Genomic DNA, 17732 nt, shown 5'->3' with positions numbered 1-17732 from the left:
GAACGTTCCAGCGCATTACATACATCACAACCAAAAAGCAGCGATTGGTCAAATTAAAAATGTACACGCCTCCTGTCGAGCGAACAAATCCTAATACTGAGATGTCAAAGAATCAGGCTAAAGGAGCGAAGCATCACGGTGAAAAGATTTAATTTATGGAAGAGTCTTGACAAAGAAATCAAAGGATCAAGAACAATGATGGTATTTAAATATACATAAAATCCAGTGTAATGTGTTTATATGAAAAAAGAAATTAAGTTGTTGTGCACAGAAGTGATGATTATTTCTGTTTGCCATTGATTAATAATTGTGACTGAACTGAAATGTACAGATCTGAAATGTTTTGAACTATCAGTGTTGATGTTTTGTCTGGAAAAGGAAAACGGGGCAGAGAACATAACATGACTCTTCTTTCTACTCCTTTTCATTCATTTCTTGTATGTTTGATGTTGTGACATTGTTGATGTTTTTTTAATACTTTATGAATGAAAAAATAATGTAATATGTGCACTCTAAAATACAAGTCTGGTCAAAAAGTTAAGTTTTCAAATTTGACTGTGGTACTTGACATCTAAATCCCAAATATGTACATGAGGCAAAACCACTGGGATGAGAGCAGCGTGTGATCACTCAGCGGCTCCTCAGACCTGCTCCAGTGTTTAGTCTGAGCTCCGGAGCAGAAGAGGGACCGGGCTGCATCTCATTTCTCTTCAGTACCTCCTCCAAGCCTTTACTCCTCACTCGCTTTCCCTCGGGCGACTTACAATCACCAGAATCCCATTACAGTGGATGAGGCTGGAATTCCACTGGACCTGGAGGTAATCTTAGGACATCATCACTTAACTGTCCCACAGGCTTTGGATACTTTCAGAGGGTTTGTTTTATGTCCAGATTTTAGATGGAGATTTGTTTTCTTTCTAAATTTCAGATGGAGATTTGTTTTCTTTCTTGATTTTAAACTTTGTCTTGTCATTACATTTATTTCATATATACTAGGGTTGGGCATTTGATTAAATCTTCTTAACCAGTCACCGGTAGAATTAACGATCAGTTTTCGATTACTCATTAATGTTTTTATATTAAAATTATCATCATAATTATTACTATTACTAATCTGCATAAATAAACTCCACTTTACAACATATAAACCATAACGACTCTAGAGCCACATCAGTCTGTTTGACATTATAATGTGTTTAATGCAGCTTTGACACATTTGTTTACGTTTGACAGAAACTAAATTTAAAACCCGCATGGCTCATTTGCACAAATTGTAAGCCTGAAAAAAAAAAAATAAATAAATAAAACAGCTCTTACCTCATGCGCTGATGCGGTTCAGCTTCTGTCAGACTAAAGGACGAACTCAGTGGAATATGAGTGTTCTCTTTGTGACAGAGGGATGTTGATGATGATGATGATGATGGTGAGTTTGTTCTGTGTGTGTTGCGTTGGAGGTGGTTCATGTTTGCAGAGATCAGACGTGTGCAGGTTTAGTGCAGCTCTTTATTTAACATCATTTCACTTTATTTATGTTGGTCACTTTATTTATTTTGGCTTCTGTTGTGATGAAAAGACTGAAAAGTGTTTGTCTTTTGGACACATGTGACTCAACGTTATGTTGCAGTAACCGGGATACTGCATCTACATGCACCATGACGAAACCGGTTTACTTAAAACCCTGATCATACCCGGGACACTGATGTGCTGTAAACACACTCACTGAGTGGAACAGTGTCTCCAAGGAGCCAGAGCCCAAACATGAGGCTGTGAGCCACAACTCCAGAGTTTGTGTCAGACGCAGCCTCGTCTCCTTATACTACACACAGCAACATACAACCAGTTTGTCGATTAAAAATGAACGTGATCAACGAAATTCTTCATGACTGATTATCAACTAATCATGCCCATCCCTAATATATAAATACAAATTATTTCACACATGCATTTAATCATTGGATTTACGTAGCACCTTTCAAGGCACCCAAAGTGTTTTACAGCTTTCTTCATTTTCTTCATTCACTCCAAACTCAGTGGTGGTAAACTACTATTGTAGCCACAGCTGCCCTGGGACAAACTGAGACTGCCTATCCGTGTCATCGACCACTACGACCACCACCAACACTAACACATACACCACTTTCCTGCAAGGTACCACCACCTATGGCCACATCAGAAGTGGGACCAAGTCGTTATTTTGCAAGTCTCAAGTAAGTCTCAAGTCTTTGCCCTCAAGTCCGAGTCAAGTCCCAAGTCAAATACAGGCAAGTCCAAGTTGAGTCTCGAATCACTGGTCCATAAGTCCAAGTCAAGTCCAAGTCGTCTACTTTGATCTTCAAATCATTTCAAGTCTTTAACAAATATAGCTTAGACTTTTGCAATTTATATGAGTTTTAAGATAAACTGTACTTAAAAAAATCATAATCTATTTATATATGAGTATTTATAGAGTATGTAAGAGTTGTAGAAATTTAGTTTTTTCCTTTTTAAATGTCTTGACAAGATCTTAGTGTGAATCATTACGGACCGAATAGAAAGAATTCAGATTTAAAAGTGCTTTTCAAGTCTTATTATCGAGTCACTGGCCTCAAGTCTGAGTCAAGTCCCAAATCACTGACCTTCAAGTCCAAGTCGGCCCCCAAGTCTTAATCCATTTTATCAAGTCAAGTCTCAAGTCCTAAAAATAGTGACTCAAGTCTGACTCGAGTCCAAGTCACGGCTTGCAAGTCCCCACTTCTGGGCCACATACACGTACATATACACAAAAAACTCTAAAAACTCTGTGGGAGATTTACTGTTTTTGAAAGAAATCTCCAAACTTCTGATCCACGAATGTTTCTACTTCTCATTATTTGTTTGGGATCAGCTCCACAAACCTCTTCTTCTTTCAGCCAACAACAATCACATCTTTGGTGTAATGGCACCACTTTCTGAAGCTATTCTGAAAAAATGATTTCAATTTAGTTTATTTTCACAGAGAAGACGTTGGACTTGTGACGGTTTTTGTTTCATGCGGAAAGGCCCGGTAATTACAGAGATGTGAACCATAAACCATCTCGACAAATCTGCAATCTGACAGTTTCTCCAGATCAGATTAACGCAGTTTGTTGAACTTTGTGCCAGTCTTTGCTTTGATAGGTCAAGCAATCACAGAAATATTTACCATAAACCAGGTCGTTTCATTCTTCTCATGGTGGAAAACTGTGTCTGTCCTGTGTCTCGGCTCTCTGCTGGAGGCCCATATGTGGACTGTGTGTTTAGCTGGCTGTCATTGACTCCTCTGGCCACTGTCTGTTTCTCCACAGCCCACGAAACAGGGACTCACGTGGGATGTTTAAAGTGTTTTTAGAGGGGGAGAAGTCCTACTGTTGAGCATCTGCGAAACCACTGCATCCTACTGTTCCACACATGTTCAGGAGTCTGACCTCAAAAACACAACCATTTTAGGCGGTTATTCCTGGGAAAGGTTGAGGCTCACAAGGAGATAAAGAGATATTTGTAATACGCAACTTGGCTCGCGGCGAAAATGAATCATATCCTTTTATAAATTCTAGCAACAGAACTGTATTTCTCACTCCTCCTGTAAAGTCTGTCAGCCAATCATGTCCGCCTACGATTGTGAAATAATGAATCCCTTTGAGACGCTGCATCGTTTCACCAAAATAGTGCATTGTGCAGTTTGGACGAGGGAAAATATGTTTTTAACAGTGGATTAAGTACACTTGGTGAGGCGCTCTTTAGAGGAGAGGGAGAGTAGAGCTGCTGGAGTCTTCTTTGACACTGCTACTCCCTGAGGACAGAGCAGTGGAGAGGTGTGTTGAGCGTGTTGTACATGAAGTCTCCTCACATGGATGGAGTTTTGAGTGAGGAGCTGCACTTTTGAGTAACCAGAACTATCCAGGCGGTATCATGGAAAAGGCCTATCCCTGTATGTCAATAAACTCAGCTAAACGTGCTGGTGTTTTCTGATGAGGCTTGTGTCTAGTGTTATTCACATGTGGTCGAGTGGTCTTCATAATAACTCCACAATGTTCTGCGTCTAAACCATAGACTGTATAAAAGAAGTGGACTAAGCGAGTGTGACGTCTCCCAAACTGTTCAGCGCCGCTCAAATGAGGCTCGCGATGCTCATGGTTACAGGAGCGAATCTGAAGCCAGGCTCTATGTTATGAAGAGGAATCTTTTTTAAAATAGCGAAAAAAAAAAAAAAAAAAAAATCAGGATCATTTACGTCCCAGGTGGATCAAACATATTCAAGAGGACACAGGAGGCGAAAAGGTTACAAAAGTAAAATATGCTTTTATTGTTAAGTTCATTTTAATTGACTTTAAAAAAATGATGCAGCACCGGGTCAGCCCCATACAGGACAGTAGAAGCCGGTACCAGCATCACTAACTTAAAGGTTGTTTTTGGTTTTGTTTTTTTTCAAATTGTCAATAATAGATTATAGAGGTGCAGTAGCCTTGTAATTATGATGACCAAAAAAAAGAGAATAAAAATTCATCAACTCTGGACGTGGTGGGGCTAAACATTTGCCAATAAATAACGACACTGCCTCGTTATCTGTTAGTTGACAGGCTGTCAATCAAACTCCCTATGTTTCTAGCGTAACTGACTTGCCTGCGCGCCGCCGGTACGTGGTTTACGTACGCCTGTCACGCAGTCCACAGACGCAAGACGCACAGACGCTGTTTACTCCACCAACGCAACAGTTCTTAGCGGCTTTTTTGACCTATATCTTCCTCGCAGTTCGCACAAAGTTTATTGCAATGGCGACAAGAATCCAGGAGCAGTTAGCCGCAAAAGAAAGTCAGTTTTTGAGGTCGCTGAAAGAAGAAGACAAGGGGTAAAGCAGCGAAGCCAAACTAAGGTGATTCTTGATGATTCATTCCAGCGATGGCGCAACTGAAGCAGACGCAGGGTCTAAAGACTGACGCACTGGTCGCCAAATTACTCCTGCACAGGTCACTTCTGCTTATTATGAAAACGTACTTTATTTCCAAGAGTTAGACAAACGTTTTTCAGGACACGAAAGCGATATTCTATGTCTGAAAACGTAATTTTCAAGGCAAAGAAAGAGTCCGCTTGCTGCTGCGTGTTGTAGTAGTAGCTAGTTCATTCGCACGGAATCTCTGCTCCCCTCTCTGCCCGTTCCGCTCTTCTCCCTGCTCCTCACGGAATCTCCACGCACCGCTCCCCTCTCCTCTCCTCTCCACACTCCCCGCTCCGCTCTTCTCCCTGCTCCTCACTTCTCGTCCGCACACGAAATATCTGCGCACCCCCTCCCCCCGCTCCTCACTTCTCCGTCTTGCCTAACCAACACTATAGTTAGTTGTTTACAAGTCATGTGCAGCGCACCGGCTGTAAACAAACCTGTTTCTGGCGTAAGGATGAGGCGGAAGGAGGCGTTTCTACGTAGGAGCTGTGGGGGAGGGGGGTGGTTTCACGCATGCGCAACATTTGAAAAAGGACAAACAGTCGCTGGATTTCTCGTTCCTTGGAAAATCCTCTATACAACCTTTAAAGGAAAAAAGATATCCCAAACTAACCTGACCAAACAAAAGGCCAAGCATGCGCCGAGCAGCCAAGACAAAGGAGCGAGCATAGCGACGAGCCCACGCCCAGGTGCGTGGAGGGTGAGGCGGCGCGTAGCGAGAGCGCAGGAGCAAGAGAACGCGCCACTGATAGGCGGCCTATTTATACGTGAACCAACCACGCCCCAAAACAGACACAATTATAAGAATACACGCAATGGGATGCGCAAACGGAAGCCAGCACGTAACAAGTAGTTTAATACGAACATTTTAAGACCAAAATGACGAGGCTCACAGCAGCAGGTACAGAGAGGAGCCACAAGATCCCAGTGTAAGTCAATTGGAGCCAGAGTCAGAAGGAGCCAAAAGAGCCTCATGGAGAACTTCATATCTTGCACGCGGCGGCTGCAGCACTCATATATAAGGTCTATGGTCTAAAGCAGGGATCTCCAACCTTTTGCGTCCAGTGAGCTACCTTTACAAAATGAAAATGCAGGAGAGCTACTCATTTTAACGGCCACAAGAAATAGATTCAATATAAGAGGAAAGTCTTAGATGTACAGTTAAATGCCTATAAAACATTAAACCATTATCCATTTATTAGTGCACAAAGTTCAAAATGACACATTTACAGTGGTGATTAATCAAATTTAAATTACAAAGTACAATACGTATAATTCAGAAATCCTCAACGAGCTACTTGCATGGAGGTGGAGAACTATAGTTTGGAGACCCCTGATCTAAAGCTTACTCTCCCTTTAAAAATACATCTGAGCTGATGTTCCGTTCAGTGCCAGTGTTAAAGCGACGTGCACACAGGACAAGGGCTGATGTCATATTTGCCACATCACGAGTTGTGTTCACCACATCCTGTGTGCACGAGTCTGTACAACGCACACTCTGCACTCTCCAGCCACGTGTCATCTGAAACAAATCTGAAAATGTCAAAGAGTTGCTCCTCGTCACAGGTGCAAGTAATTGGCTCTTATTTTGGAGAGCGAGCCTTGGTGGCAAGTAGTGACAGAAAATCTTTATCAAGTATTTAGTGCATCTAAATGATACATTCTGCTGAAAAATGGTATATGGATGTGAGAAATCTATTCGGTTTGATTCAGCTTAACACGGCAAAAGGAGAAATTCAATTTATCAACTGGACAAAAGTTTATAAAGGTTGAATTTGTTCTGCAGCTCATCCAAGTTGCTTCTTCAGTTCTGGTCAAAACGCTGGTGGACACTTCCTTATATCTGCCTGAAGGAAGGAGCTAACTACACTGAAACTACTCTGAAACTAACACACCTACTTTTCTGTTAATTAGCTAAGCCTATTAAACTTTGTAAATCGGCTACAACTCCATCCTCAAACCTAAATCAAAACAAACAAGAAAACAACAGGGGGACCACCTCTAGTGTGTGTGTGTTAGTTTCAGAGTAGTTTCAGTGTAGTTAGCTCCTTCCTTCAGGCAGATATAAGGAAGTGTTCACCAGCGTTTTGACCAGAACTGAAGAAGCAGCTTGGATGAGCTACGACTGAATTTAATGTCCAGTTTACAAATAGAATTATTACTAACCCTAACCCTCCAAAACCTGGTTGAGTCCTGGTTTAGACCTGGTTTAGTCCTAGTGTAGTCCTGTTTTAGTCCTGGGATCAGTCCTGGTCTGGTCCCAATCTCAGTCATGGTCTGGTCCTGGTTTGGTCCTGGTCTCAATCCCGATAAGTTTACGCGGGCGCACCTCTGGGCCTGTCTCGACCCTCCTGGTTTAGACCTGGTTCAGTCCTGGTTTAGACCCGGTTCAGTCCTGGTTTAGACCTGGTTCAGTCCTGGTTTAGACCTGGTTCAGTCCTGGTTTAGACCTGGTTCAGTCCTGGTTCAGTCCTGGTTTAGACCCGGTTCAGTCCTGGTTTAGACCCGGTTCAGTCCTGGTTTAGACCCGGTTCAGTCCTGGTTTAGACCCGGTTCAATCCTGGTTTAGACCCGGTTCAGTCCTGGTTTAGACCCGGTTCAGTTCTGGTTTAGACTTGGTTCAGTTCTGGTTTAGACCTGGTTTAGACCTGGTTCAGTCCTGGTTTAGACCTGGTTCAGTCCTGGTCCTGTTTAGACCCGGTTCAGTCCTGGTTTAGACCAGTCCTGGTTCAGTCCTGGTTTAGACCCGGTTCAGTTTCCTGGTTTAGACCCGGTTCAGTTCTGGTTTAGACCTGGTTTAGACCTGGTTCAGTTCCTGGTTCAGTCCTGGTTTAGTTTAGACCTGGTTCAGTTCTGGTTTAGACCTGGTTTGGTCCTGGTTCGGTCCTGGTTTAGACCCGGTTTGGTCCTGGTTCAGTCCGTATGCGGCGCAGAAGTCTGGCATCACCAAAACTGAAAAAACAAATCATTATCCATTTGTTCATTTTAGTTTGGGAGACAAATAATGAAGAAAATAGATTGTTTCTTTCGTTTTCTTATTTTTGCTTTTATTTCGAAAAACAAATGACGGCAAAGTCTGCGCACACACACCTGTACACGAGGCACACAGCCCACGTTATTTCCATTTTCCATTCTCTTCTCAAATAACCGCACATTCATCCTCCTTCGAGCCCCCGGTGTCACAGATCCTTATATTTACAGCCACTTAACTTGGGCGCACACTTGGGCTGTACCCCGCGCCGCGCCGAGCCCTAAATCAAACCGAGACACATCCAGGTATCAAACCGTTTGGAGACTTTTCCTCATTGAAATTCTCGCTCCGAACTCTTTCCACATGCTCCTGCAGATGCACAACAGCTGTCTCGAGTCGCGGCGGCCAGACAAAGTGTAACACGACCCGGGCCTCGCATCTCTAAGTGGAATTTAGGAGACATTCACTGGAACATTGCATCTATCGGAGCGGCGGTTGCCAAGCGCCGGAGACTCTGTTGACTTTGAGCTTTATTGGTCGGCGTTGCGAGGACGGGACGTGTGTTTCGGTCGGTCAGAGGAGGGGCGGTCAGGCTTCGGCGCTTACAACATGTTATGAGGTTAAACTGGAGCAGGAAATTGCGGTCTGGAGCGACGGAGGGAAGTCTCTTGTAAACAATTCAAATAATAAAGTCGAGGATGAAGGAGGATTTGTCCTTATTAAACGGTGTCTGGTTGTACTGGATAGACGGAGTTAGTACAACAACTCACCCTAATGTAACAGAGAATACTCCCTACAACTGTAGGTCTAAGCCAGGCCTAAACAAGGACTAAACCAGGTCTAAACCAGGACTAATAAATCAGGACAATACCAGGACCAAACCAGAACTAAACTAAGACTAAACCAGGTCTAAACTAAGACTAAACCAGGAGTAATAAATCAGGACAAACCCAGGACCAAACCAGGACTAAACTAAAACTAAACCAGGACTAATAAATCAGGACAAACCCAGGACCAAACCAGGACTAAACTAAAACTAAACCAGGACTAATAAATCAGGACTAATGTAACCCCTGACTCAAGAATAGTATAATAAAGTAATCTAGTAGTTTGGTCCAGGCACTAGGTTCTCAAGGACTACAATAGGAATAATAATAATAGTGCGAGAGTAAATGAGATGGCTGGAGACAGAGATTGAGCAAGCTTGATTTGTATTGGATAGAAAATTTAAACAAAAATAAAAATTATTAAATTTGTTACAAATGAACAGCCGGCAATCTATGTTTACATTAAGTTGTGCACCATAATTCACCCTTAGTCCTACTGAGCTCAGTATATTCAGTCAGTATAGTCAAAGTCAATGTTCCAACAGGATCCTCGCTGTGGTAGTTTGAGTGGTTACCACGTGATGAGTTCGATAAGAAGAGCAGAGAAGAAGGTTGCTCTCAGTTCTCAGTTCTGGGTTCTGGGACAGGCTCGCCGTTTCCTCCAAAGAAGAATCCAGATCCAGTCTTGTCTTTGTCTTCTTAATCGTCACACACACAAAAAAACCTAGCCTGTACAACAATAACAGTATTATAGTATACGGCTATTTGAAATCCAATTCTATTAATTTATTCTCACAATCAAGTAGCTATAGCTTTGTTTTGTTTTTTACTCAAAATATCAAGTAATATAACTCCATAGTTATATCAGAACATACATGTATGTTTTCATTTCTGTTAACTCAAATCTATCATTGCTGCACATGAATTTGTTTTTAACCCATGTAATAACAATAAAATGAATTGTTCTTTTAATCTTTTTGAACATATTAACCATGACATCTTTGATTAATATTTTAATCCAATTAAATTATTACCTTTTAAACCTTATTTAAGCTTTTATAAATGAAAATCAATCAATTATTTGTATTATCAAACAGATAATAGTTCCACTGAATCTGTAAACCCTTGCTGGTTTAACATTGAATTACTTTCTTTTACATAAAACACCCAATTACTGTTACATTTCACCATAAAACAGGGTGAAATTAAATAAAAGTGTAGTGACCTTTGTTGTCATCTGAAATATCACTTTAGATTACAATAAAACAGGTACAGATTGGTTTTACATTGATTTCAAGTAGTAGTTTACCACTCGCGATTAGCGTTAGCATCGCGCTAGCATATTTTTCACCATATTAGATCGGTAACACGTGTAGACTCACCAAGATGATGTGTTAGCATGAACATGGGACAGACACCGTCACAGCCCTTCAGGTTCACACATGGATTCAACTTAAAATAGCATATAAACATTTCCCTGTTAGCATTTAAATCTCGTACCATATTTACATCAAGTTCTATTTACATACACTCACCGAAATAATCATTTAGCTTAGCAAAAACAAAAGTGGTCATCACACACAGCCTCTCGCATCTGCGTCCAGAGCGTAAAAGAACGAAGAACTAACGTAACTCTGAGATCGCGTCTTGAGAAGGCGGGTCTTAAAGGTTGTATAGAGGATTTTTTAAGGGAAGAGAAATACAGCGACAGTCCTTTTTCAAATGTTGTGCATGTGTGACACCACCTTCCTCCTCCACAGCTCCTTCAGTAAAAACACCTCCTCCTCCCACCTCTTTACTCTAGAAATCACTCTTGTTTACAGCCGGTGTGCGTTCAAGAATTCCCGTTGAAGTGACCTGTCTAGAAATAAAATCCTTCGCCCGCTTCAGTCGCGCCGTCGCTGTAAGAAATCTCCAAGACTCACCTCAGTTTTGTTTTGCTCCTTTTTCCCTTCTCTTCACGACTTCAAAAACCGACTTTATTTTGCGGCGAACTGGTCGTGGATTCTCGTCCGCCGTCGCAACAAACTTTGTGCGAACTGCGAGGACGCTACAGATTAAAAAAGCCTCGAAGAACCGCCGCATAAACCACGTAATCCCCGCGCGCTGGCGAGTCAGTTACACTAGAAACGTAGGGAGTTTGATTGACAACCTAACAGCCAATAGAAAATGAGGGAGCCTCGTTTTGTATTGGCTGATGTTTATCTGGCCTCATTATGTCCACGGTTGATAGATTTTCATTCTTTTTTTTTTGGTCATCATAATTACAAAACTGCTGCATCTCTGTAATGGTATTTTAAACTTTCACTGACAATTTGAAACAAAAAAAAAATCCTCCATACAACCTTTAATTATTCTCAACAAATAAGAAGGTCATTATCACCCAACGTGACTGACAAACAGGAAGTCAAGAGAGAGCGAGAGGATCACACTTCCTCTTACCAAAATAAACGTTTTTCAAAATAAAATGAGTGTATTTAAATAAAATATGGCACATTTACTCTACTGGGTTACACTAAACCAAGACTAAACCAGGACAAATCCAAGACTAAACCAAAACTAAACTATGACTAAACCAGGTCTAAACTAAACTAGGACTAAACCAGGACTAAACCAAGACTAAACCAGGACTAAACTAGGACTAAACCAGGACTAAACCAAGACTAAACCAGGATTAAATTAAGACTAAACAAGGACTAAACCAAGACTAAACAAGGACTAATAAACCACGACTAAACCAGGACTAGACCAGGACTAGACCATGACTGAACCAGGACCAAACAAGGACTAAACCAAGACTAAATCAGGACTAAACTAGGAATAAACAAAGACTAAATCAGGTCTAAACGGGGACTAAACCAGGACTAAATTAAGACTAAACAAGGACTAAACCAGGATTAAACCAAGACTATATCAGGAACAAACCAGGACCAAACAAGGAATAAACAAAGACTAAATCAGGTCTAAACCAGGATTAAACCAAGACTAAACATGGACTAAACCAGGACTAAATTAAGAATAAACAAGGTCTAAACCATGACTAAACCAGGACTAGACCATGATTAAACCAGGACCAAACAAGGACTAAACCAGGACTAAACCAAAACTAAAACAAGACTAAACCCGGACTAATCCAGGAATAAAAAAGGACCAAACTGGTCTAAACCAGGACTAAACCAAGACTAAACACGGACTAAACCAAAATTAAACCAAGACTAAACCAGGACTAGACCATGACTGAACCAGGACCAAACAAGGACTAAACCAAGACTAAATCAGGTCTAAATGAGGAATAAACCAGGACTAAACCAAGACTAAACCAATTCCAAATTAACAGTAAACCTAGTGTAAACCAGGACTAAATTGAGACTAAACAAGGACTAAATCAAGACTAAACCAAGACTATATCAGTACAAAACCAGGACCAAACAAGGACTAAACCAAGACTAAATCAGGTCTAAACCAGGACTAAACCAATATGAATCTAAGAGTAAACCTAGTCTAAACCAGGATTAAATTGAGACTAAACAAGGACTAAATCAAGACTAAACCAAAACTAAACCAAGACTATATCAGTACAAAACCAGGACCAAACAAGGACTAAACCAAGACTAAGTCAGGACTAAACCAGGCATTTACAAAGACTAAATCAGGTCTAAACCAGGACTAAATTGAGACTAAACAAGGACTAAATCAAGACTAAACCAAAACTAAACCAAGACTATATCAGGACAAAACCAGGACCAAACAAGGACTAAACCAAGACTAAATCAGGTCTAAACCAGGACTAAACCAATACGAATCTAAGAGTAAACCTAGTCTAAACCAGGACTAAATTGAGACTAAACAAGGACTAAATCAAGACTAAACCAAGACTATATCAGGACAAAACCAGGACCAAACAAGGACTAAACCAAGACTAAATCAGGTCTAAACCAGGACTAAACCAATACAAATCTAAGAGTAAACCTAGTCTAAACCAGGACTAAATTGAGACTAAACAAAGACTAAATCAAGACTAAACCAAAACTAAACCAGGACTAAGCCAGGCCTAAAACCAGGACCAAACAAGGACTAAACCAAGACTAAATCAGGTCTAAACCAGGACTAAACCAATACAAATCTAAGAGTAAACCTAGTCTAAACCAGGACTAAATTGAGACTAAACAAGGACTAAATCAAGACTAAACCAAAACTAAACCAGGACTAAGCCAAGAGTAATGAAGGACTAAACCAGGACTAAACTCTTTCAAACTGAACTGTTTTTGTCCTGTTTGTAGTGTCAATAGTGAACACCAGTCTAGTTGTGTGTGTGTGTGTGTGTGTGTGTGTGGCACTGTTGTGTACTGGCGTTGCCGTGGCGACGCGGGCCGTGCGGTTGATCATTTACCGCGCCGAGGAGGAGGATTCTGGGACCGCATCACAAAATGTTTACAGAGAGTCGAGCTCAGTGTGGTACGGCCGCGGAGGCGTTTGTTTTATCATTTTATCGGGTTGAGGAATCGTTTAAATGCGTGTGTGTGGTTGGAGCGTGGACATGGCAGCTCGCAGACCGCACACATCTGACCGGACAGAAACAAGATAAACGCTCAAGAGACGCGAGATAACGAAGGTGAACGAGAACAAATGTGAAACTTCTTCTTCTGGTATTTTACTGTTTTCACATTTCGGGGTATTTCCCTTTGTTTTTTTTTCCGTAATTCCACTCATTATCGGACACTAAACCAGGTCTAAACCCGGACTAAACCAGGTCTAAACCCGGATTAAACCAGGTCTAAACCCGGACTAAACCAGGACTAAAACCAGGACTAAAACCAGGACTAAAACCAGGACTAAACCAGGACTAAAACCAGGACTAAACCAGGACTAAACCAGGACTAAAACCAGGACTATACCAGGACTAAAACCAGGACTAAACCAGGTCTAAACCAGGACTAAAACAGGACTAAAACCAGGACTAAAACCAGGTCTAAATCCAGGTCTAAACCAGGTCTAAACCAGGACTAAACCAGGTCTAAACCCGGACTAAACCAGGACTAAAACCAGGACTAAACCAGGACTAAAACCAGGACTAAACCAGGACTACAACCTGGACTAAACCAGGTCTAAACCAGGTCTAAACCAGGACCAGGACTAAACCAGGTCTAAACCAGGACTAAACCAGGACTAAAACCAGGACTAAACCAGGACTAAAACCAGGACTAAAACCAGGTCTAAAACCAGGACTAAACCAGGACTAAAACCAGGACTAAACCAGGACTAAACCAGGTCTAAACCAGGACTAAACCAGGTCTAAACCCGGACTAAACCAGGTCTAAACCCGGACTAAACCAGGTCTAAACCCGGATTAAACCAGGACTAAAACCAGGACTAAAACCAGGACTAAAACCAGGACTAAACCAGGACTACAACCTGCATCACAAACTGTTTACAGAGAGTCGAGCTCAGTGTGGTACGGCCGCGGAGGCGTTTGTTTTATCATTTTATCGGGTTGAGGAATCGTTTAAATGCGTGTGTGTGGTTGGAGCGTGGACATGGCAGCTCGCAGACCGCACACATCTGACCGGACAGAAACAAGATAAACGCTCAAGAGACGCGAGATAACGAAGGTGAACGAGAACAAACGTGAAACTTCTTCTGTAGAAAAATGCACGAGAAGCTTTTCATCAGAATCTCCTGTATGAGGGACATGTTTGTTTGCCGGTACAACTTTTCCTCCACACATTTCCAGCGTTTGTTGTTGAAAATTCAAAACTTTCTGTGAAATTCCAAATGTTCTAATAAACAGATCAGTGTTTCCCAAACTTTTTTTCTCGGGACCCATATTTTAAAAGTCACAAACCTTCGCGATCCAAGTCAATAGACATTATTTATAAATCACAAAATAAAGGTGGATTTGAGCATTATTGAACATTAATGAGGATATTTTACTGTTGACTGAGTGATCGTGTCTCTGAACAATTAGTATGACTCGAGTTTTAAAGCAGCAGTGTTGGGGAGTAACAGATTACATGTACCGGAGTTATGTAATCAGAGTACAAATTATGAGTAACTGTATTCAGTTACAGTTACTGTTTCAGTGAGTGGGAATTGGATTACAGTTACTTTGTTGAAATAAATAAATTACACGGCGGGATTTTCCTGTTTTCACATTTCGGGGTATTTCCTTTTTTTTTTTTCCGTAATTCCACTCATTATCGGACATTAAACCAGGTCTAAACCAGGACTAAACCAGGACTAAACCAGGACTAAAACCAGGACTAAACCAGGACTAAACCAGGACTAAACCAGGACTAAAACAGGACTAAAACCAGAACTAAAACCAGGTCTAAACCCAGGACTAAACCAGGTCTAAACCAGGACTAAACCAGGTCTAAACCCGGACTAAACCAGGACTAAAACCAGGACTAAACCAGGACTACAACCTGGACTAAACCAGGTCTAAACCAGGACTAAACCAGGACTAAAACAGGACTAAAACCAGGACTAAAACCAGGTCTAAAACCAGGTCTAAACCCAGGACTAAACCAGGTCTAAACCAGGATTAAACCAGGACTAAAACCAGGACTAAACCAGGTCTAAACCAGGACTAAACCAGGACTAAAACCAGGACTAAACCAAGACTAAACCAGGACTAAAACAGGATTTAACAGGACTAAAACCAGGACTAAAACCAGGACTAAACCAAGACTAAACCAGGACTAAAACAGGATTTAACAGGACCATGCTGCGTGGACCGTGTCTCCTTTTCTATCAATAGTATTTTTTTAATACGGTTCAGTAAAGACTGGACTTTTTATTTTCTTTTATCAGATCAAACATCTTACGTGAAGATTTCCTCGTCTTTGCTTCTCTACAGCAAATCAAGTAATCCAAAGTATTCAGATTACATTACTCACTTTAAGTAATTTAATGGATTACGTTACAAACTACATTTTGGGGTATGTAATCTGTAATCTGTAGGGGAATACATTTTAAAACTAACCTTCCCAACACTGTAAACCAGGCATGTCCAAACTATGGCCCGTGGACCAAATGCGGCCCTCAGACACATTTTTCTTGGCCCTCAGGCTTCCAGTGGCCAGGCTGGTGCTGCCTAGTGCCTCCGCTCAATTTAATTTCTCCGAAAAAAAAAAGTCCGGAATCAGAATACGATAGATGGTTCGCAAAAACCCCGGAAGTGCGAGTTCAGGCACCAGCCAATCAGCAAAGAGGCATATATTCTGTGTTGGTAACAATTCCCGAGATTGAGGTTTTAAAGCCGGAACAAAGAGAATGTTTGGTGAATTTTATCAAGGGGAAAGACGTTATTGTCCTACTTCCTATGGGATTTGGCGCATTACATACGTCACAACCAAATAGCAGCGATTGGTTAAATAAAAAAAAATTACCAGCCCACCATTGAGCAAACGAATTCTAACGCTGGGAGGTCAGACGGTTTCTACGAAGTGAAACCGGCTGATGAATCAGGCTAGGCTTCCAGGTGAATTGGCCCAATTCACCTTGCATAAATTTTAAATTAACCTTTTCACTGCAATTTTTTAAAAAAAAATCTACCTTTATAAAGCTAATTTGTAATATTTAGTGTGTGGTTTTAAGGATTTTAGCATGAATAAAGACTGATGGATCATTCTAACGTGTTAAACATGCACATATTTCAATTATTCACTGTATTCAGCACCAATCTACGGCCCTCGATCGGCCCTCTGCTTTGTCTGTGTTTAAATATGTGGCCCTATATGAAAAAGTTTGAACACCCCTGTTTTAAACAATGAAAAACAATAATTGAATCAGCAATAAAAGGATCCATAAGTCGCCTATTTGGACATTAAATGTATTTCTTTTTCTTTTCAACATTCAATTGAACCAGCAATACTGGAACAAAATAGTCAATAAAATAATTACAAAAAGATTAGAAATGTTGAAATGTTAGGACATGTTTTGTATCATTTCTAATGAGATAGGTGGACCTGTCTGCGTTTTTGTAGCATGTTCCACCCCAAAGTGCAAGAGGAAAGAGCAACACACACATCAGGCGCAGCATTCAGCCCCAGAAAGTCCCAAAATCCCAATTCACACGTCTACACTACCGGTCAAAAGTTTAAGAACACCCTGATTTTTCCAGTTATTTATTGCAATTCATGTCGTGCAAGTCCAACGAAGAGCTTGAAATGGTACAAAGGTAAAAACTGAACAGACAGAGGTTAAACAAACAAAACACAAGTCCAAGCTCTGCCAAAACTACCTCAGGAAAAAAGAACAAGACGGTAAAGCTTGAAAACATGAAGTGTCCAGCAGCACAGTGTCCAGATTTAAACCCCATCGAGCTGGTTTGGGATGAACTGGACAGAAGAGTGAAGAAACCTACAAGTGCCACACATTTATGGGAACTTCTGCAACAGACTTGGGAAGAACTTTCTGAAGAATATTTGATTTCTGTTGTAAAAAGAACGAGCCACGAGTGTGTTCAGCTGTTACATCTGCCAAAGACGGACACTTTCATAAATCAAAAGTTTAGAATACGTTTTGGTCAACAGTAAAAAATTGGGAAAAGTGTGATGTTCTAAAACCTTTGACTGGTAGTGTACGTGTAGTAGTGAAAGGAATCAGCACTTTCACACACACATTCTCATGTGTCAGAACCAGACGTGGGACCAAGTCATCATTTTGCAAGTCTCAAGTAAGTCTCAAGTCTTTGACCTCAAGTCCGAAGTCAAATACAGGCAAGTCCAAGTCAAGTCCAAGTCGTCTGCTTTGAGCTTCAAGCCATTTCAAGTCTTTAAATCAAAGTACTTTACATTTTTGCAATTTATATGAATTTTAAGATCAATTGTACTAATAAAGTCATAGTATATTTATATGTGAGTATTTACAGAGTGTGTAAGTGTTGTAGAAATGCATTTTTTTTCCTTTTTTAAATGTCTTAACAAGATCTTAGAGTGAATAATTGCAGTCAAAATAGAAAGAATTCAGATTTAAAAGTGCTTCTCAAGTTTTCTCA

General features: G+C 40.9%; 1 long non-coding RNA gene across 1 annotated transcript; it reads right to left on the bottom strand.

Moving 5' to 3' along the window:
• Nucleotides 1–9182: 9182 nt before the first annotated feature.
• LOC110156394 (uncharacterized) lies at nt 9183–10330 on the bottom strand. Its single transcript, XR_002318647.2, has 3 exons — nt 10267–10330; nt 10114–10183; nt 9183–9460 (listed from the first exon to the last, which is right to left on the bottom strand). It is a non-coding gene; the product is annotated as an uncharacterized LOC110156394 (long non-coding RNA).
• Nucleotides 10331–17732: the final 7402 nt, after the last annotated feature.

Source organism: Boleophthalmus pectinirostris, unplaced genomic scaffold, assembly GCF_026225935.1.
Source record: "Boleophthalmus pectinirostris isolate CB_2022bp ecotype Guang Dong unplaced genomic scaffold, ASM2622593v1 HiC_scaffold_10, whole genome shotgun sequence".
In the NCBI taxonomy this organism is placed as follows: Eukaryota; Metazoa; Chordata; class Actinopteri; order Gobiiformes; family Gobiidae; genus Boleophthalmus; species Boleophthalmus pectinirostris.
Note: the sequence above shows the minus strand (reverse complement) of the source record. Positions and strands in the feature narration are given on the sequence as shown.